Here is a 22,829-nt window from a genome sequence, read left to right on the forward strand (position 1 = left end):
ACGTCCACCCTTGAGCCAGCACTCAAGCCCAGAAGTAGCCCAGTGAACAGTTCAGAAGAAATTCTTATTCTCTGATGGTGAAGCAATAATTCAAGAGATATATAATTACAGATTTTATTTCATACTTCATTGAAAAGAAAGTTTTTCACCAACCCCATCTAAAATAAATTGCATGTACAAATCCAAAACTAAATGCTCCCCTGCAGGGCCCTTTTATTTAGCTCACTTATGTTAGTGACGTGGGCTTTGAAAGTCTCTTTTTCTGCATGTTATATGTTCCCTTTTTTAAAAAATCAATTATGCTGGGCATGGTGGTACACACCAAACCTTCCCAGCTGACCTGGGATGTTGTGTGGGAGTGAGGTTCACTGCGGGTCCCCCTAGGTTTAGCATCAAGTTGTTCCTGTCAGCCTCAAAAACAAAATTAACTTTGCATTGGAGGGTTCAAGTAAAGGATGGGGAATGTTACTATAACTTGGGAGCTGTTCTTCAACTCCAGGCAAAACCCTTCAGATCATTAATTCAGATCTGAAGAGAGTCTAGGAAAATCTTTTATTAATTCTATTTGTAGATTTAGACAAAGGATTTAGGATAGTGGAAAGATTCTTTGGAACAAACCCGAAGTTTCTCAGCAGTCAGGCCACAGAATCTCAAAATTCAATTTGTAGTCTTTGCAATTTTGTTTTTTTCTTGTTTTGATTAAAATTTTTTGTGCATGTTTGTATGTGACAGGGTCTCACTGTGTCTCCTCATGTTTACTCCAAATGTTTCAGGAAAAATACTTCATTTTGAGGAAAAAGTAAAAGAGAAAGCCAATAAAATAGCATATCATCACTTACACAATCTGGCAGAATTCTTCACACTATTTCTTGTAACCTTTGACTCTGAAAACATGTCAAATTTAAACCTTTTAAATTAAAGCAATATTTTTTTTAAAGTTTTCAAATTGTTAATGAGCATTTAGTTGTAGAGTGCACAAGAACCATTCTGTAGTCTACAAAAAGAAAAGGAAAAGGGGGCTGGAGACATGGCTCAGAGCGGAGTGCTTGTATAGTAGGAAAAGACCTGGCTCTCATCAGCAAGCACACATGCACATAAGCCCACACACACCAGCACACACACGGGTACACACACCAGCACACACATGGATACACACACCAGCACACACATGGGCACACACACACGTGAACATGGCATTGTAGGCAGCTCTCTGGAGCCATCTAGAGAAGCAGGGCTGCTCTTGATTTCTTGCTGTGCCAGCAACTCTGTGAACTTCAGTGAGTTACTTAACTCCTGAATTTGAAAAATCTGTAAAACACAGATGACAATAATGGGAAGTGCATCACAATGTCGTTATAACTCAGGACGGGATGCTTGAAATGGGACCCAGGGCCTTACAGTTACTGGGCAAGCACTCTGTCAATGAACTCTAACCCCAGTCTTCAAATTTCAGACGAGTAAATATTTGCAAAGGACTTGAAATTACGTCCCAACCAGTGTTGTATGAAGTGTGGAGAGAGTGAATCAACCAGGAGACACTGTGGCCTTAACGATGTCAAAATCAACTTCAAGAACATGGTGGCTTAAATGACAACCTTTACAGTTTAAAAAGCTTTTTGGCAAGTAACCAATTTGGATTCTTTCTTTTGTTAAATACTTGCCAGTTAGAAATATTTATTATCAGTATGGTGTACGGGTGAGCACATCCATGGCGGGGGATGGGGTCCCAGGACAAGTTCATGGAGTCAGTTCTCTCCCTCCACCGGTATGTGCGTTTCAGTAATAGAATTCAGGCCCCAGGGCTTGTCAGACAAGCACGTTTTCCCTCCAGATCCTCACCTGCTCTGACTTAGCTCCTCAGTAAAGTTTTGTTCTTGTGTTTTGAGACACGATCTGGCCAGGAACTATCTGATTAGACTGGCTGTGAATTTAAGATCCTCTCGAGTAAGCCTCTGAACCAGGCCCGCTGGCTCCCTGATTGTGTCTTGCAGTCTTTTTTTTTTTTTTAAAGATTTATTTATTTATTATGTATACAACCTTCCTTCCATGTATGCTTACATGCCAGAAGAGGGCACCAGATCTCATTATAGATGGCTGTGAGCCACCACGTGGTTGCTGGGAATTGAACTAAGAACCTCTGGAAGAGCAGTCAGTACTCTTAACCTCTGAGCCATCTCTCCAGCCCCCTCTTGCAGTCTTTTTTATGGTGTGTTTCATGGTAGGAACTTACAGACGGTGTTGGTTTTCCATGAAAAATATCTAAGGTGACATTTCTGTGGGAGCAGAGCAGAGGAAGGGAAGTCAGTGAGTCCACAATCACACCATAGTGTGAGCTTTGAGGAAGTAAACAGTGCTATAGGGGTCTGCAGGAAGGAACCGATGCCCAGATGCAAAGTCGAAGAGTTTCCACAGTGGACGAGGCCACTGCTTGGCGACCTAAGTCTTGAAAGGGAGAAGAAGCTAAAGGAAGACATTTAAAACCGAGACTGCAGAAGCCAGGCAGAGTCGGGGGGCAGTGGGAGCCTTGGGCAAATTATTCGAAGCTTAAATTGAGGTGTTTTGTTTTGTTTTGTTTTAGGTAAGGTTTTGCTATGAAGCCCAGACTGGCCTCCATCCTCCTGCCTCAGCCTCCTGAATGCTGGGATTACAGCATTCTCAGCCTCTGTAGACTAAGAATTTAGATTCTAAACCATGGTTTGGGGGCACAATTTATAATAGAGAGTTTACCTAGCATAGTGAGGCAAAACACTCATAAAAGAAAATAAAAGGGAGCCCTAACAATGAAGCATACTTATGAAAGAGAAATGGTACTTAGTATTTTTAACAGGGCCTGTGTATTTTACATGTGACCTGCACTGGTACATCATATCATGTATGTTGGTACAATCTCTCACATACAATGGTACGTTGTATCACATATGTTGCTACAGTGCACCAGTTTTAGTGTACATCTACTAGAGTTTAGGTTCTAGTAGGAAAATACATGAAATGTTTTGGTCTGATACAAAGTATTAGGAACAGTTATGGAAAGGAGGGGATGTAGTGGAAACTGAGACACTTTGGTGGGGAAGTGACCCTGCTAATCAAGGTGAGAAACCAAAGGAATTTGAGTTAATGCCACGGGTTCAACCTGCTCTCTTAGAATAGTGTTCTGAAACAGTCCCAGGGAAAATTAACTTGTGTGTGTGTGTGTGTTGGGGCTCTCACAAGGACTAAACCCATACTGTACCTTGGGTTATACTCCCAGCCCCAGAATGTAACTTTGGCCAAACCCCAGAAACTCTAAGCACACAGAAAAAAAAAAGTTTTATTCCTGTTACCTCATTTTGAAAGACATTTTTTGGTGGAATAGTCTGTAAATACAGGTGCGCTTGGTAGCCACACTATTCTGCTATCTTGTGATGCTACAAAATCTACTTCTGTCATGCTTGGACTTTACATCAAGCTTGCTTAAAAAGTCGAGCACCCCTTGCTCTAACTACTAAGATTCTGTTTCTCTGTCCTCAAACACTTGGACAGCTAGGCACAACTGCCTTCGTGATTTACTGATTTCGGCTCAAGGCTTCCTGTCCGTTTTGTGAGAAATGGCTTCAAAAACAGGGAAGCTATCCCCAGGGCATTAGTTGGAATTTTTTTGTACCTGACATTTTTCTGGAACTGTGGGTGTAGGGGACACTGGCCTCACTCTTCATCACATCTTCTGTGTCCACCTGGAGGTCACCAGAGCTGCACGAAGTACCCATAGCTTTTTCTAACAACCAGAGGCTTAGATTTGGGGGTTTCAGTTTTTTCTCTATTCTTTTTCTTCCTTTTATTTCTTCCTTTCTTCCTTCATGTCTTTCTTTTTTAATTTCCTGAGACAGGGTTTCTCTGTGTAATCATGGTTGTCCTGGACCTCACTTTGTAGACCAGGCTGACCTTGAACTCACAGAGATCTGCCACGTCAGTCTCTGCCTCCCAAGGGCTGGCATTAAAGGCGTGCCCCCCCCCCCCACTGCCTTGAAGACTTGGGAGGTTGTGTTGAAAGGATACCCTCTAACTAAATCAATTTCTCTTTGTTTTTAAGCAGAACTATTGATCTTTAAATTTTTAGTGACATATTTGTCTAACATTTTAGAAAAAAGTATTCATGTACCATTGTCCAAAAGATCTCTGAACCAAACGAAACAAGATTTCTCCCCTGGCGCTGGAGTAAGCAGAAGGCCTGTTCGCAGGCATCCAGCTTTCTCCCCCTATCCGGCCCACCGTGCTGAATCCACTCTCCACTCATTTTTGCATGACAACCACCCTCGTCCTTACTAAAGTCTCTTTCTTTGGCATTGGCTTACTTTATTTCTTTGAAGCAAATAAAAAAGTTTATTCTAAATTTTTAAAGGATATCTATTTTTATGTTTGTGTTTTGAGTCAAGGTCTCTTAAAGCCAAGGCCAACTTGAAGCTCATTATATATAGCTGAGGATGACTCTGAGTCCCCAACTTTTGTGCTCCACCTCCCAAAGGTTGGAATTATAGTTGAACACTATAATGTTCATTTTTACTAGACTAGCTTTAAAAAGCTGAGCATGAGACTTGGACAATTCTCTTGTTCGTGACCATCTGACACTTGCAGCCTGTCAAATAACCTACCCTGCAAGCCCTGTTCCATGGTTGAAGAAGAAGAGGAAGACAGTGAGAAGGAAAAAAGAAGAAAAAAAATAAAAAGGCTAGCTTGGCCACACTGCATGCAGAATGGTGCTTTCCCTGCAGAGATGGGCGTGCAGAGGACCCTTGTCTGAAGCTGTTTGTCCTGTGGTCATTGGCTACAGAGGCTGTGACTCCCTCGCTGAATGAAATAGGAACGAGCTTGAGTTGAGGAGGAACTTGTCAGGTTTACTGAGTTGACCACAAGGTCTCTCCGGAGAGATTCCCCCACCCCCATCCCACGTGGTGCAGCAAGTTAGAGGTCCCCAAGCCCACTTCAGTCTAGCAGGAAACAGTTAAGGTGAAGACCACAGGGGATGGTGCTGAAGTGCTGGAGATGACAATGAGTACATACGAGAGAGAGAACCATATTTTAGTATTATCCAGGCAGAGTATTGACGCACTATTTTTGCCTTTCTTTGTCTGCTCTCATGAATAATCTGTTTGTTAACCATATCGTGGAGACAACTCTCTGAATAAATTCACGTCAAGCTCCAAGTGACAGGACTTTTACAATGATTTTCTTAAAGAAAGAAATGATACCCCAAACCTTTCTGAAATATCTTATGTATTTTATGAATAACTATACCTATTGGTCACCTCCAAATCCACTTTCTCATGTGTCACTAGCTAGTTCTAATTTTCACAGGAGGAAGGTTTTGATGCGTGGAAGGCGTGGCTTGAGTCTGGAGCTCAGCTTCACATCACTGTAGATCATGCGCTAAATGTTACTCACACGGGTCTCCGTTCTTTCTTGCCCTGTAGAGGTCTGGTCAGCATCCTCCTTTAGCTCGCTTTGTGGAGCACAACCAACCCGATCTGTGGAAGATTTCTCAAATTGCTGTTTAAAACCCAGCTCCAACTGGGCTGCTCCTTTTAAACAGCTCGGTTGTTCTTCCCAGATTCAAACTGCGAAGCACTAAAGCGTAGTACACTGAGCTAGAGGAGATCCTGGAAGCTATCTGTTCGTCAGAAGCGGGAGTCTTCTGAAAGCCCGGCCTCCATGCTAACTGGGGCTGCAGAAATCCACGTGCTCCGGCTTGCCTTGTCTGGTAAGACACGTGGGGCCATTCACACAGATGTTCTTTCTCTGTTCCTGTCTCCCAGGAGAAAATTAGATATATGGGTTTGTCAATCTGCGCTGGTCGGCCTCCGCTGATAGGCATGTTCCTGAAAAAGGTAAATTCGCAGCTGAGTGACGGACAAAATACATAAAGGGCAGGATACCCAGGCCTGTCCGATTTTAGTAATTTGAAAGCCCTGGGTGCTAATGAAGCAATGGGATTTGTTTTCCTTCGTTTATCCTAAAATTCCAGGGGAAAATATTTCTAAAATTATCAGTAGATCTAACTGGACCCTCAACGTTGTGCACAAATAGTAAGGCCTAAGATGAGGTGTTCACCAACCCTGAGCGGCAACATCGACTGCTCTCTGACCTTGGCTAAGTGGGCACTTTGCATAAAATGTGTCAACAGGTATCCTTGAAGTCAGATGTTCTGATTTCCATTCAGTATTTTAAAAAAAATTATATGCTGTTTTGAAATATGTTCAAATGTAGGGATGCAAAAAGGCAAGGTTGATTAGCTACTGGAACTAACCATTGTCTTACTTAAAATGCCAGCTGTAGAAGCAGGCTGGAAGACAGCTTTTAAGACCATAACAGCACTCAACACAGACAGATTTTGGGTGTGCAATGAGTTAGTCTTTTTTTCTGACTTGGGTTTCCTCCTGGATAGCTCATGCCTCTTTTTAGAAGTGAGAATGTTTGTATGGCTATTTGAGCCAGAGAAAGAAATGGGAGCTACGGATGTGGGCATGGACAGGACTGTCGCTAACATTCTCAGCAGGAGAGTAAACATTTAAGGAAGCGCTGTGAAATACAAGGTTGCAAGCCGCTTTGCCTAAACAGTCCGGAGAACAGCAGCAGAGGAGAAACACCCAGAGGGAAAGGGGGCAGCACTTTCTGACTTTAGTACAGATGAGCAGACATTTAAAAATTAAGGCTTGTAGTCAACACCATGTAATTATATATGCCATCAGCGTGTTCCAGAAGGTGCCTTGCTTGTTTCAAAGTCAGAATTTTCAAGTTCACATCTAAAACTGTGTTGAAAGCTGAGAAGTCCACCTTGGAGTAAATTCCCAGGGGTTTAACAGCTCAACCTTTCGAGGAACTTCTCTGCTAATTGGTTCTAAAGCCAATTTAAGTTGTCATCACACAACTGGGGGACTCAGCCGGTTGGACTTAATAAAAGCACGTTGCACAGAGCTTCTGTAAGTGCCGATGTGGATCATTGTTTGAATGATTACGGCCAGAGCAATTTAGTGACATAAAAACGGAAATATCGAGTTCGCAAGTGGAAACTATTGCTTCTTGGAAGCGTGGACACTGGGTGCAAAAATAAGATTTTGAACAGTTTAAAAGGCATCAAGCAAACTTTTACAGGAGGGAAAGATTTTCCTGAGGAGTATTTATAGGGACCGAGTATGTTTGCAATAAATGATTCTGCGCTATAATATGCTCAACTAATCATAAGTCCTATTTTTTTTCTTCTGTAATTTCTTTTTCAAAAAGTCTGTGAGGGTGCGTGTTCAATAGCGTGGCTTAAACGCAGGCGAAGAGGTCTCGGCAGAGAAAATCAGGACCAATTCAGCAACTGCTCTCAAGCCTCGGGGACACGTTGTAACGAAATATTACTGTGACAATCGCGCTGAATAAAGGCGAAACGCAAATAGGGTTTGCACATGTGTTTTAATAAAACCTTGATCTAAAAACAAAAGACACGCATACGATCAGGCGGCCTGGAAGAGGCTCGGTAAGTAACGTAAGATCAGCGGGCAAACTACGTCACGAACAGAAACAAAAGGAAAAGTCAGTTCACACGCGGAACATTTTAACGTCTTTACGATAGGTAATCAATCAGAAACTGTCACCTTCTTGCAACAGGACCTTCCAAACCGCGCTTGGAGAAAAAGCAAGAGCGTTTTAATTCACTTCGTGACGTGCAATTCTGTTCTATCCCGAAGCATAATTTTTCAATATGCTTCAGAAGTAGAAAGAAGACTCAAAAAAATTAAAAACGTTACGTAAAATTTCCGCTTCTAATAAGAATCAGGCAGGAGAAAAAGAAGTCGCTGAGCCTTTATTATTCTTCATAAAGGCCTCGGCTGGAGCAGCTCCCAGCGTCGGAGTCTCTGTGGCGCAATCGGTTAGCGCGTTCGGCTGTTAACCGAAAGGTTGGTGGTTCGAGCCCACCCAGGGACGCCCTAGTTTTTACGATGTCCATGTCGAATTCGAGCAACAAAGTGGAGCCCAAACCCAACACCACTGCGTGCCTGTCCTCCTAAATTCAAAAATCAACTCTGTCCCAATGAAACCCTGCTTTGGAGCGATTGTTCCACTTTTTCTAACGTAGAAAGTGGTATAAACCTGAAAAAGAAAAAAACAAAACAAAGAAGCCAACAACAATCGGTTCTATTATACAGTTTCACAATTAAATCTCTAAAAATGAAAGGGTTTGAAGTGAGAAAAATTAAAAGCAAATTTGCTTTCATGTTTTGCTTCCACAAAGTGCCAAACTCTCCCGCCAAAATAGTTACTGTCTTGGGTACAGATTATAGAAATCTAAAGCCAGTTTTAAGAAAAAGACAGAAATTGATGTGTCGGTCATCAGTAGGGACTAGTTTCTTGAGAAGTTGAGGCAGGTGGAATAAATACAACCCACGAGGTCACCCTGTCTATTTAAATAGGAACAAAACAAACAAACAAGAGGAAAAAGAAGTAAATGGCTTCAGGTAGTGTTAAAAATATTTTAATTGGGGAATTAATTATTTGAAAATCCTATCTCTTCATGTGGGCGAGAGTATGTGTGTATGTGTGTTCTTTATTTTCCCTGGGTTCACATAGTAATTCTTAGCCTTTTAAGTCACTACAACTAAATCCTACAGGCTGAGTAACTCATAAAAAAATAATAATAATAGCTCAGTCCGCATTTGTGAAGAGTAGGGAGAGGGTTCTTTTTCTAATGGGGACTCTGCAGAGACTCAAGACAGTGCAAACAGGGCAAGCATGCATGCATGCCCAGGTCTCTCTTACAAAGCCACCAAAGCCCTTATGAGAGAGGAAGTCACCCTCATGACCTCCTGTGGTTCTCACTGCCTCCCAAGGGCTCCATCTCCAGAGATCCTTCCCCAAACATTAGCATCAGTAAAGGCTGGCAGCTATGAGTGCCACCTGCCTGCCAGGCATTGTTGCAATCTCACTGTCCTTTTTGTTTATTTTGTTTTTCGAGACAGGGGTCCTCTGTGTAACAGTCCTAGCTGTACTGGAACTCGCTCTTGTATACCAGGCTGGCCTCGAACTCACAGAGATCCACCTGCCTCTGCCTCCCAAGTGCTGGGATTAGAGGTGTTGCCACCACTGCCTGGCTAATCTCACTGTCCTTTAAATCTCTCTGCTGTTACACAGATGAGCTCCCTGAAGCTAAGTACAACTGAGCCTCTTGCCTGAAGTCACAATTTAGCTTTGAACTCCTCAAGCATGACCGCCATGCTCCTCACCACCACGCTGCCCACCTCCTAATTACTGGCTTGATTACTTAATTTAAAACCAATCGTGATATTTAATCACCTTTTTTAAACATGAAGTTTCATTAACATTTTCCTCCATATGTCATGTGGGGAGTTTGAAAACATAGACTGTAGAAGGGCATTATTAAATTACATATTCACCGTGTTGCTCAATTTTATTCAAATGAAATTAGTCTGGGAATGAGGAGTCTTCGTATGAACTGGTGTCTCTAGGTAACAGACTGGTGGCGTTTAGCTAGTTGGAAAGGGGCACGATTGGAAACAGGCACGTTGGAACAGGCTGGGCAGAATGTGGAGGAGAAACAGAAAGCCCGAGTAGGACTTGTCATGTAGAGTGGGCCACGGAGGTAGCCTGGCATCGGGGGATCCTTTCCCCAAGGCTACTGTTCTAGTCGCTCACATCTTTCTCATTCAGGGGATTTTGTGAACCTGTTCCAGGGCTCACATCTGGCAGGTGCTCTGGGTGGTAGCTTTCAGTTGATCTTAAATTTGTAAGTATGTTCTTCTTCCTGTTGGTGGTGGATTAATGGGATCAGAGGCCAGGAACTAAAGAGAGAAGCATGGATGAGAGCAGGGCTGGAACACTGCAAACAAAAACGTCCCTCGAATGGAAGCAGCTGGCCTTACTGTGTGGGCAAGGGTTCAGCGCACTGCCTTTCTTGGGACCATTGCACACAGAAGGGAAAGGCAAGAAGCATTTTGGAAACCTGGCTTACATATTTACAGATGAACTGGCTTGGCAAAACCTTAGTGTGTGTTTGGTTACAGGTGTGGAAACAAAGGCTACATTTGGATAATTTTATTTGATTCTTTTTTTCCCCCTAAGACAGGATTTCTCCAAAGAGCATGTCCTGGAACTAACTCTTGTAGACCAGGCTGGCCTCGAACTCACAGAGATCCGCCTGCCTCTGCCTCCTGAGTGCTGGGATTAAAGGCGTGCACCACCACCGCCTGGCTCATTTGATTCTTAATGTCTCCATTCTGTAGTACCACTAAGGCAGATACAGGCTGAGGTCATCTCCAGCACTGACGAAAGGCTGATCATCACCTAAAGGGCTCTGCTGAGTGGCTGGGTGAGTAAACACACTCCTCATATGCTAACATACAGTTGTATACTTAAACTGCATGTGTGAAATTAGAGAGAAAGTCACCAAACTAGCCTTACAACTCATGGAGGAATATAATGTCAGGTTACTCAGGCAAGGAAAACAAACAAACAAAACAAAACCCGGATACTCAGTAGGTAAAAATCACAGGTCAGTCATTTAAAAATCACCCATTTACAATATATTTGTATTGCAAGTGTCTCTGTAGTGGAGGCTGAGAGAAGCCACATGGCTAATTTGCCTTCCTTTTCACCTCTAAACCTGCACCTGATGCTCTATGATACAAGGTTTAAGGGGAAAGGGATCAGAAGAAACAGAATTTCCTCATTTTTGAATACACAGTACATTATATTGAATAATATACTCAGTATAATATACTGAGTTTTCATTTATTGTCTTCAAATTTTGTTAGACACTGTGATGATCATTCTTGGTTGTCAACATGACTACATTTGGAATTAACTAAAACCCAAGTGTGGCTCTGGAGAGATGGCTCAGCAGTTAAGAGTACTTACTGGCTGCTCCTCCAGAGGTCCTGAGTTCAGTTCCCAGTGTCTAAATGGCAGTTCACTATAGTATCTGACTGCAGTCCCCTGGGATCCAGTGCCCTCTTCTGGTGTGCATACATGCAGACAAAGCACCCGCATACATAAAATGCATGCCTAAGTAAATCTAAAAAAAGTAAAACAAAACTAAAACCCAAGTGGTTGGGTACACCTGTGAGGGATTTTTCTTAATTAAATCATTTGATGAAGGAAGATCCTAAATTTGATAATTTGAGATGGGAAGATCCATCTTAGATCTGGGTCATACCTGCTCTTTGCCAGCTTGCCCTTGCTCTCACTGGCAAGCCCATTCCTTTACTGACATTAGAGTCTACTTCTTCAGGATTCCAGCAGACACTGAAGACCAGTTGAGACGGCCAGCCTTGTGACTTGCCATTGTTGGACTGGCTGGACCACAGCCTATAAGCTACTCTAGTAAATTATATACATTCTCTCTATCAGTTCTGCTGCTCTAGGGAACCCTCACTAATGCAGATGCTAAGCCCGAACCATGTATTAGGTGGTCAAGGCCAATGGGAATAGGGTGGCAATAGACTGCACCCTATACTCCAGGTAACACTCCATCTGTCCCAGTTGCCTTCCCCCGAACCCATAAATAATCCTGCTCTTTTCCCCACGAAAAACCAGACAAAGACCAGAAGAAGTTCATCCTACAAAATATTCGACCAGCGCTACTCAAATTGTCACACCCCACAAAAGCAAGGAGAGTCTGGGAAACTGTCGTGGCCAAGAGCAGTTTAGGGAGGTGCGACTCGAAAATCAACCCAGAGGCCTTCCCAACCCCAATGAAAACGGTGTCCTTTTCTTTGGTATCAGATTGGAATTGACCCCACACACCTGTGTTTTGTATGTGTGTGGGAGAGGAGGGGGAAGGGGAGAGGGAGAGAAAGAGAGGAGAGGGAGAAAGAGGGAAGAGAGAAGAGGGGAGAGAAAGGAAGGTGAACCGCATGGATGCCAGAAGACACCCTTAGGTGCCAGTTCTTATCTTCCACCTTGTTTGAGACAAGGCTTCATGTTTGTTGCCACACAAGTCAGGCTAGCTGGCCAGAAAGCTGATTTTCTTTTGTCTTCCTCATCCATCTCTCTCTACAGAGACGATGGAACGCGCACTAGGACTGTAGGTACACACTATGGGGGCTATAGGTGTGCACGACAGTGTTTGGCCTTAAGCGGCTGATGAGGGCTGAGTGATCCACCCACTGAGTCTACCCCCTGAGTGAGCGCTCCAGCCCTTTGGCTGATTCTGAGAAGCACCATGCTATTTTGTCAGGAGTGGGTGAAAGGCGCACCCTTAGGAGGCACAGAAAGTTTTGTTTAGCTGAAAGGTTCTGTGACTGTCATTGAACTTCCACCATAGTCCCCTTGTAGTCCTACCCTGGATCTGGACTTCGTGCTGAAGCCTGTTCAGACCACATAACTTCTATCTTCAGTGACCGCATGCGATTCTCCCAAGGCCATTTTTTACTAGCAAGGCTTCGAGACAAGAGAAACAGCATTGCTTTCTAACTCAATGAACTGTCGGTCCTTTAAATTTCTCTGCATTCTACACTTTTGGGGTGGGGGTGGGAGCCTTTATTTTACTTCTCAAGTAGTTTTCATAGGCAGCTAAAACACCAGCTGGTGTTTTCAACATTCACCTCTACATAGAGAATGTTAGAATCTTCTCTGTTCCCCACGTTCTCCAGTATCAACTTCCCCATGATTTTAATACATATATTTTACTTTTCCCTTTTATTAAGCATAAATTCTTTTCTCATACAACATAATCTGAACACAGTTTCCCCCCACCCTCTACTCCTCCTGGTTCCTCCCTGGTCCTTGGTTTTTTTTTTTTTTTTATAACAACAAAGGGGCAAACTAGTACCGTGGTATTCTACATTTTTGTCTTATTTGGCATTTGGTTCAACTTCACAGTGTCCTCTCCCTACCTTTCTCTCTCTTTGTTTTTGACAGTGGAGTTAGTGGGCGTGGTGGTGAGTACAATTCCCATCCTGTTCGCAACTGAAAAACAAAAAGTTCAGGGCTCTTTCTTTCTTTCGTTTTATATTGTTTTTATTGAGCTATGTATTTTTTTCTCCGTTCACCTCCCTTTCTCCCCCTCCTCTTCTTCCCTCTCCCATGATCCCCGTGCTCCCAATTTACTCAGGGGATCTTGTCTTTTTCTACTTCCTATGTAGATCCATGTATGTCTCTCTGAGAGTCCTCTTTGTTGTCTAGGTTCCCCAGGATTGTGAATTGTAGGCTGATTCTTCTTTGCTTTTTGTCTAAAAGCCACTTATGAGTGAGTATATATGAAATTTGTCTTTCTGGGTCTGGGTTACCTCACTCAATATGATATTTTCCAGATCCATCCATTTGTCTACAAATTTCAAGATGTCATTTTTTTATACTGTGTGGTACTCCATTGTGTAAATGTACCACATCCTCTTTATCCATTCTTTGGTTGAGGGGTGTTTAGGTTGTTTCCAGGTTCTGGCTGTGGCAAACAATGCTGCTATGAACATAGTTGAACACATGTCCTAGTGGTACACAATTGAGCATCCTTTGGGTGTATACCCAAGAATGGTACTGCTGGATCTTAAGGTAGATTGTTTCCTGAGAAGCAATTTTCTGAGAATACTGATTTGCAAAGCAGCTGTACCAGCTTGCACTCCCACCAACAATACAGGAGTGTTCCCTTTACCCCACATCCTCTCCAGCATAAGTTGTCACCAGTGTTTTTGATCTTGGCCATTCTTACAGGTATAAGATGGAATCTCAGAGTTGTTTTGATTTGCATTTTTCTGATGGCTAAAGATGTTATGCATTTCCTTAAGTGTCTTTCAGCCATTTTAGATTCCTCTGTTGACAGTTCTCTGTTTAGGTCTGTACCCCCATTTTTTTATTGGATTATTTGTTCTTTTGATGAGCAATTTCTTGAGTTCTTTGTATATTTTGGAGATCAGCCCTTTGTCCAATGTGGGGTTAGTGAAGATGTTTTCCCATTGTGTAGGCTGTCATTTTGTCTTGTTGACCATGTCCTTTGCTTTACAGAAACTTCTCAGTTTCAGGAGGTCCCATTTATTAATTGTTTCTCTCAGGGTCTGTGCTGCTGGGGTTATATTTAGGAAGTGGTCTCCTGTGCCAATGTGTTCAAGTGTATTTCCCACTATGTATATTTCTCTTCTATGTGGTTCAGTGTGGTTGGTTTTATGTAGAGGTCTTTGATCCATTTGGACTTGAGTTTTCTGCATGATGATAGATATAGGTCTATTTTCATTCTTCTACATGTTGATATCCAGTTATGCCGGCATCACTTGTTAAATATGCTTTCTTTTTTTCCATTTGATATTTTTTGCTTCTTTGTCAAAAATCAGGTGTTTATAGGTGTGTGGATTGGTATCTGGGTCTTCTATTCTGTTCCATTGGTCCTCCTGTCTGTTCTTATGCTAATACCTGGCTGTTTTCAGTACTGTAGCTCTGTAGTAGAGTTTAAAGTCAGGGATTGTGGTGCTTCCAGAAGTTCTTTTATTGCCCAGGATTGTTTTGGCTATCCTGGGTTTTTTGCTTTTCCGTATGAAGTTGAGTCTTGTTCTTTCGAGGTCCCCCACAGCCTTCTTTGTGTCCCCCCCCCCCCCCCCCCGTGCACAGTGAGACACAGTCCCCTTCCTTCAGCATTCAAGGCAACTGCATCTCTGCTTTTCAAGCCCCCTCTCCTGACCTCTGTAAGGATTTTCCTTTAAGCCCATCTGCAGATTCTAAGACACATGTCACAGTTTTTATTCTCAGAGATCGAGTTCTGGTCCAGTGCTCTCTGGCTGCAGAAGAAAACACTACAAAACTTACCGTCTTCAAAGCCCTTCCATTTTCCTGTCTCCAGCTCCATGAGTTGGCCAACTCAGCTGACAGCGTTGTTCCCTCTCCTGTGTGAGATCTCTCAGACTGGGGCATTCAGCACCCGGATGTCCCCCCCTCGGATGCCTTTGTCTTTTGGCCATCTCATCTCATAGGCCTTCTTCCATTTATCGCTGTAACCTATTATCTGTCCCCTTTACTCTCTCCCTCCTTCCTACTCCTTCTCCTCCCCCCTCCCTTGTGGCCTCAGGGCTCTAAGAGGGAAAAAGAAGACACCCAGTTACCTCCTCTTCATTCCATTAGTTAAAATAGTCCTAAGCTGTGCCCATGTTCAAAAGGAGTGCGCATTAACTCTACCTGAGGGCAGGGACAATGGCACCAGTGTGCTCAGGCAGTCACAGAATTAGTTCTCTTTAGAAACTAACAGAGTTTTGGTTTTTTTTTTTATCCCCAATATAGGTCTGCATATATTCTTTCTTTGGAAAACCAACCCACAAACCACAATCCCAGAGAACCTAGACAACAATGAGGACCCTAAGAGAGACATACATAGAGCTAATCTACATGGGAAGTAGAAAAAGACAAGATCTGAGTAAATTGGGAGCACTGGGACCTTGGAAGAGGGCTGAAGGGGAGGGGAGAAGCAAGGAGGGGAGCAAAGAAAAATGTAGAGCTCAATAAAAATCAATAAAAAAGAAATGTTCTTTCTTTGGGCCATTTTTCTCAGTATTGAACCACCTGAAATCTAGTATGGGAAGGTGTTGGCTGTGCTGCTGTCTTTCTGGGTCCCTCTTGAATGAGGCACAGTACAGTTGCTGTCCATTTTTGCCTTGAGCTTGAATAGTGACCTGAGACATCAGGGCTACACTCAGCCACCTCCTCTGTCGCCTGGTCGCAGAGATACACTCCCACGCACAGTCTGACCACTGATGCTCGCTAAGGAGATGCAGTGGAGGAACAGTGATGGAGGACCGGGAGATGTGGGCCTCCTGCCGCTTGCCGGGAGACGTGGACCTCCTGCCGCTTGCTTGCTGTGCGGATCCTGGATCTAGTCTTTTGGTTTACAGCGGAAGACAATGCGGCTTGCAGAGCTCAGCTCGCGATGGGCAGTTGTGGTCTCATGACCATTTGGTCATTCTGCCAAGTGTCATAAACAATGAGAGACTCAAACGTGTCATGAATGGCGTGTGACCCTTGGCTGGAGACGTGAATATGAGACCCACAACTTTGATATCTGGAAGAGAGGCTCAGAACTCCAGGGGTCCATCTGTACTGTGGCTCTCATACTCAGAATTGCCAAGACCTTCCAAGGCACCATTCCACATCAAAGATGCCTCTTATATATTTTTTTAAATATTATTTATTTATTTACTATGTATACAATATTCTGTCTGTGTGTATGCCTGCAGGCCAGAAGAGAGCACCAGACCCCATTACAGATGGTTGTGAGCCACCATAAGGTTGCTGGGAATTGAACCCAGGACCTTTAGAAGGGCAGGCAATGCTCTTAACCACTGAGCCATCTCTCCAGCCTGGTGCCTCTTATATTACAGACTATGTTGAGTTGTGTGGTCCAAGCGGTGGCAACTCGGGAACTCACGAAAACTGTCTCGGATAAACAAGCTGAAGTAAATAGGATGTAGTATGCAAAGAGCTTCTCAGAGATTTGGAATTTCCTTAGTGAGGGGATGTATGAGGAGCAAATGATTTGTCAATTGTTCTTGAAAGGGGTGCTGCAAACTGAAGGTCACCAGTCCCTTGAACGCTTGGGAGAGTCTCTGTATTACAGTGGGGTGGGTCACCTACCTGAGACTTCATACCAAAAGCCTCTGATGTGCTTTACTTAACTTCTGGCTTACAGAAGCTTCTGACATGATGTTACAGAAAGCGTGTACCACAATGATGTTCAGCAGCATGTGTGAACAGCTCAGCTCCCTTGATCCACATTATGCAAAAGGGCGGGAAAATGAGTTATGAAGTCCTTGGAATGTGTATTGCTTCTGTTAAGAGTGCAAGCTGCTTCTGCCATTGCTTCTCAAAAGGGTGAGGGTTCAATACCACACAACTGGGGCTATGCCAGCTGCAGGTACAACTGAGGTCACTGTGTGACAGAAACTGCAGAAGTCTACTATAACATATATATATATATATACACACACACACATATATATTAACTGTCTATCTATATCTATGTCTATCTCTATCTATCTATCTATCTATCTATCTATCTATCTATCTATCTATCTATCTATCTATCTCTATATATTTCAGGGGACATAGAGATCTGATGGCAACATCAAGCGTATTTCCTGACTCTGCAAAGGTGGCAGAGATCAGTGCTATTCTCCCAGCGATGACTTTCTTTTCTTTGCAAGCTAAGCCAAGGGAGGGAAGGGGCAGTTTGAGAGCCTCCATCCGATCTCTCCCACTGGATGGGCTATGCCTCACACAAAGACCTGATGTGGGCATTTCCACATTCATGGGCATTCTGATCACATACTCAGTTACCAGTTCTTCAGGGGTGACCAGGAAGATGGGGCTGTGGCTGCATTGAGCATTTGGCTTGGGAATGGGGCAGGATGCTGTGGTTATTCAGACCTGTTTCCAACCGCCTTCCAGAATGGGAGCTCCTCCTGTCATGGGCTTCCCAAGTAAAGGACTCTATCTTTTTTGATGGAGGGCCTGGAATTTTGTGGGTGACAGAATTCCTCTTGACTGGAGCTGGGTCAGTCTTTCAGTCTAGTGGGTTTTCATCCTGAGACAAGGCTTAGTTCTAGAAACTGCATTGATTGTGGTCATATTATTGGGGTGACGTTTTTCAATCTCCTAAAGATATACTATAAAGTTCTACTTTTTGTTGTTTTTTCAAACATTTGTTTATTTATTGTGTACATACATATACATATACATATACACACTGTGGTATGCATGTGTGCACATGGCATGACATACATATGGAAGTCAGAGGACAACTTGGAGGAGTCAGTGTCCTCCTTCCGCCATGAGGCCTCTGTAGAGTAATCCTGCAGTAAGTTTACTGTTTTGATCATATGCACCTTTACCTACCCATTTTATTTTATCTTATGTACATGGATGTTTTGCCTGCATGTATGTCTGTACACAGCTGACACGCCTGGTGCCTGTGGAAGGCAGAGAAGGTGTCAGGTCACCTGGAACTGCAGTTCAGAGGGCTGTGAGATACCGTGTGTGTGTGTGTGTGTGTGTGTGTGTGTGTGTGTGTGTGTGTGTGAGAGAGAGAGAGAGAGAGAGAGATGGGGATCAAACCTAGGGCTTTTGGAAGAGCAGCCAATTTGCTTAACCACTGAGTCATCTCTCTAGTCCTGTCTTCTGTGTCTAGGCTAGTTTTGAACTATGGTTCTTCTGCCTTTCCTGAGTGCTAGGGCTGCAAGCATCATCTTTCGACGGTCTAATTTCAGTGACATTCTTCCTGGTGTTGGGGACACTGTGTTCCTTTAACCATCTCCACATCTCTGGGGGGTCAGAGGACTCTCCCCTTCTAGCTGAACCTTGCCAGTTGTTTCCGTGGTTGTCACACTCTGGCCTCCATGGCTTCAGAAAATCATCTTTCCCACACCTGGTATCAGTGCCTGGCTCCGTAGTAGCATTTCCCACACCTGGCCGATCTACAGAGGATCACACACTGGCTCTTACGGAGATGGTGGTGGCCCTCCTCGCTTGCCTTCCCTCTCCCTTTATTGACTAGAGACTCCCCTGGGCCCGCTCACACATCACTGGCCCAGACGGCTAATCGTTCTCCTGTGCCTGTGACTTTACTGCTGGCACTCACACACCACAGACTGTGGCTCAAAAACATTAAATGGGAAATTCCAGAAATTAACAACTCACCCATTTCAAGTAGTGTTCAGTTCTGAGTCATTCTATCTAATGCCCTGTCCTGCCCAGTGTAGCCACGATCATGTGCCAACTAACCCCAAGTCAGTTAGTGTTGTAACTTCATAGGGCTTGTGTCCAAGTGACCCTGTTTTCCTCAGCACTGCTCCTGAATCTCCAGAGTGTGAGCCCGGCAACTGGAAATGTCAAAGAGAGATTAGAAAGTGCATCTGTCAGCTGGGGAAGGGAAAGGCCTCACCTTAATAACAAAAGAAGTAACTGTGTACTGCGTTGCTAACGTGTATGGGAAAAACCAAAGCTTTATCCATGAAATTGTGAAGAAGGATAAAAAAAGTTCTTGTTTGTGTTTTCAGACCAGAAACTGCCAGTGCTATGGACACAGTGCTTGATAATTGCTTAGTGAAGACAGCAAAGACATCAGGTTAGTGTGGAAATGGGAAAACTAGAGTGGATGACTGGGTTCCTCCCTACTCCACGCTCCAAGCCTTCTGCCCCGTGGTTTACTCTTTCCTCAAGCAGCTGTGTGCTTTCTCCAGAGTGTGCTTTCTCTGAGACTGTGTGGGAGTCAGAATCATCCTCCAGGCTGCTGGTTCACGGTACAGCGCTCCCTATTGATGGGTTCTCCTATGTGCAGCCTCCTCCTCTACTTGATACAACAATCCCATTTTTTGACTTGACAGAAATGCAAAGTCACACACATTCAGGAGATCCCTCACTTGAAATTTCAATCTTTTCCTGGGCTGGTGGCATGTGATGCATGGTCTCTGGAGATGCTGGGCCGTGGTGGTGAACACTAGGAAGACCATCAGTACCGTACGGTGTGCTGTTGCTAAGACAAGGTGTTCACTAGGTTCCACTGTGAGGTCTTCAACCTACTGTGTGGTTACAGAGACCTGACATGCTCTGATGGCTTCTGATGACGCATGTTAGCTTTGTCCTGTGGGTCTTTGGGAGTCTAATCTCTTCTCTTCCTCAGCAGGGTGGGTTAGTTTATGACTTCTCTACTGGCTAAGTGAGGAGGCAGAGGGATCTGCTTTACCTCAAGCAAGTAGAGAATGCTAACCTTTGACAGGATACAGTGGACCACTCGTATTGAGTAGTTTGGAGAGACTTTGTGAGCCCAAGATGACCCGTTCCATATGTTATGGTTGCCTATTCCCCAGCAGGTCCTATGCTTGCCCAGATTGGCCTAGCTTCAGAGCTCAACCTTCTAAAACTTTTTTTGTCTTACAATAGAGGCCTGAGCTTCACTCTCAGTTGTTTTTTTTTTTTCTGTCTACTTATAAAAGATTTGATCCCTTTATATGGTGGTAAAGAGGCTGCCTAGTGTTTGTGCTTTTCCTTAAGTGACAGCTAACTAACCTCGTCTTCCACTGTTTCTCTGCAGTGCCTGCATTGTGACTAGATTAGGTACTGTCATACCCTTGCAATCACCACCATCTCGGTCTCCCAATTTATTGAGATTCTGCACCAACAGTACATGTGTTCATCAATGTTGGATTCTAGCCTCTACCATGAATGTTTGCTTTTATGCATGTACTGCTACCTCAAGTCACTCTGTCACCAGTGAGGGTCTCCCATGCCTACTGGCCAGTTGGTGCTGCAGCCAAGATACTGTCCTTTTTTAAAAATTTTTATGATTTATTTATCTTTTATTTTATGTGCATTAGTGTGAAAGTGTCAGATCCCCTGGAACTGGATTTTCAGACAGTTGTGAGTCGCCATGTGGGTGCCGGGAATTGAACCCGGGTCCTCTGGAAGAGCAGTCAGTGCTCTTAACCGCTGAGCCATCTCTCCAGCTCCCAAGATGCTGTCTTAAGATTTCCTTCCTGAGGCCACTCCTGGCACTAGCTGCTGCAGACCAGCTGTCTCCAGAAATGGGGGGCTCCGAGGCTGGCATGCAGGAGTTTATCAAGGGCCCTCCCAGAAACATTTCCTTTGAGGAAGCAAGACAAACCAGTAGGTAGGTAGTGGAAAGAGTTGAATTCTGAAGCAGATGTCACAGCAGCCTCTGCTGTAGTTCTTCAGAGAAGCATCAGATCAAGACAGTGGGACTCAGGCCTTTGGATACAGGAAATAAACTTACCTTGAGGCCACTTCTTTCAGCTACAACAAATTCAGCCAAAGCTGATGAATGCTCCGGCTGTGGCCTTGGACGTGAAAGGGGCCCATGCCATCCACTGTACTTTTCTTACTATTATTTTTCTTTTTTTTTACATTTTTTTTTCTATTTTTCTTTTACATTTTTTATTGTTTCCTGTCTCCTTTAAGTCATTGCTACCTTTGTTCTTTTTTTATGTAAACTTAAGTGTTTGGTTTTAATTTAAATTTTAAATTAATTTTAAATTTAAATTTTAAAATTAATTTAAAATTTTAATAATAATAATAAACAGTGATATTGATGTATTTCTATAATATCATTAGTACTGGGGATGGGTGGGACAATCATAAGTTCAAAGCCACCCTGGGCTTCATAGTGAAATCCTGTCTCAAAATTAAAAAGGCCAGACCTAGTGGGCATGCCTCTAAGCCCAGAAACTGAATTGCCACAACTTGGGAACCATCCTGGGATATAGACTCTGTCTCCAAAAACCATTAAAAAAAAAAGTGAAGTCATTTCTATCCATCCTTAACTAACCCTGAAGTTGATATCCCATTTCCCTTTGTATAATCATGAAAATGATCTGAGTGTTCATATTCTTTTTGCTTAAAAGTTATTTAGAAATTTGATTTTTTCAAAATGATGCTTTTTAAAAAACAAATTTCATTATTTTTCCATTAAGTTATTGAGTAATCAGAAAATGTGGCCAATATTGCAACTGCCTTTGTAATTCATTAAAATTGTCTTTGTTTTGCACTAAGCCCTTAGTTTTGATTTATTTCCCATATACAAAAGATGCAATATGACAAACACTTGTGTGTGTAGTAAAATACACCATGTGAGGTACAGACAAGGTCACACAGGTCAGGATATGAGACCATACATTCTTGCTCTCTGTCTCTTAAATTCATAAGGAATGAATAAGAAAACACAGTAAAAGGGTTAGGATGCTCTAGACTCTCAGAGTCTTTACACAATGACTGGGAAAGCAACCAGGACAATGAACTTCCTGTGTTTAAAACGGTTTCGTAATATTTTCACATTTGTATAACCTTGTACTTTGCTCAAGTCTACTCTATCCTCTTCCCTTTGTGAAACTCTGCCTGGGACACAACACAGACAGTGGAGTCCCAAATCAGAGCAGCTGTGACCACCCAGATGTGGCCTGTTAACATTCCCTCCTGGTCAGGACGGGCAGCGGGTGTCTCATCAGACCCTCTCCCCTGGGACTCAGCCCCTCTGCCCTTGGGCCTGGCTTTCTAGGGAGGAGGCTGCCTTAGAGGCTGTAAGTGACATCAGGGAGCTCATTGGCCTACCAAGCTGGGCGTGGATGAGGGGTTTCTTAAGTCAAGTGAAGAGGTACTTTTCTCAAATGTTGGTTTTCCACAAATAGAATTGTTAAAATGCTTTCGCAGAGACGCTTCCTCTTGTACAGATGGGAACTGACACAGAGACTCACAACTAGACAATGTGCAGGGAGAGGTGCTTTGGATCCTCATCCTAAAGGTGATGTCTTCATCAAACCACTCCCCTTAGGGCTCAGGGAGATATGAAGAAGAGGAGGCTGAAAGACTGTGAAAGCCAGAAAGGACAGAGGACACTGAGGAGACAGTGTGTTCCAGACACAGCAGGACTGACGCACATAATAACCCACAGAGACTGGGGCAGCGTGCACAGGTCTGCACAGGTCTGCACCGGTCTGCACAGAGTCTACACAGGGTCTGCACAGGGTCTGCACAGAGTCTACACAGGGTCTGCACAGGTCTGCACCGGTCTGCACCGGTCTGCACCGGTCTGCACCGGTCTGCACCGGTCTGCACAGGGTATACACAGGGTCTACACAGGGTCTACACAGGGTCTGCACAGGGTCTACACAGGGTCTACACAGGTATGCACAGGTATGCACAGGGTCTACACAGGGTCTGCACAGGGTCTACACAGGGTCTGCACAGGGTCTGCACAGGGTCTGCACAGCGTCTGCACAGGGTCTACACAGGGTCTGCACAGGGTCTGCACAGGGTCTGCACAGGGTCTACACAGGGTCTGCACAGGGTCTACACAGGGTCTGCACAGGGTATACACA

The 22,829-nt window shown here is 43.8% G+C and overlaps 1 non-coding gene across 1 annotated transcript; it reads left to right on the plus strand.

The window, feature by feature from the left end:
- Nucleotides 1-7,867: 7,867 nt before the first annotated feature.
- Nucleotides 7,868-7,941, plus strand: Trnan-guu (transfer RNA asparagine (anticodon GUU)). The gene has a single exon. It is a non-coding gene; the product is annotated as a tRNA-Asn (tRNA).
- The last annotated feature ends 14,888 nt before the right edge of the window (nucleotides 7,942-22,829 follow it).

The sequence above is a fragment of the Myodes glareolus genome, chromosome 14 (genome assembly GCF_982192425.1).
Source record: "Myodes glareolus chromosome 14, mMyoGla1.1, whole genome shotgun sequence".
Taxonomy (NCBI): domain Eukaryota; kingdom Metazoa; phylum Chordata; class Mammalia; order Rodentia; family Cricetidae; genus Myodes; species Myodes glareolus.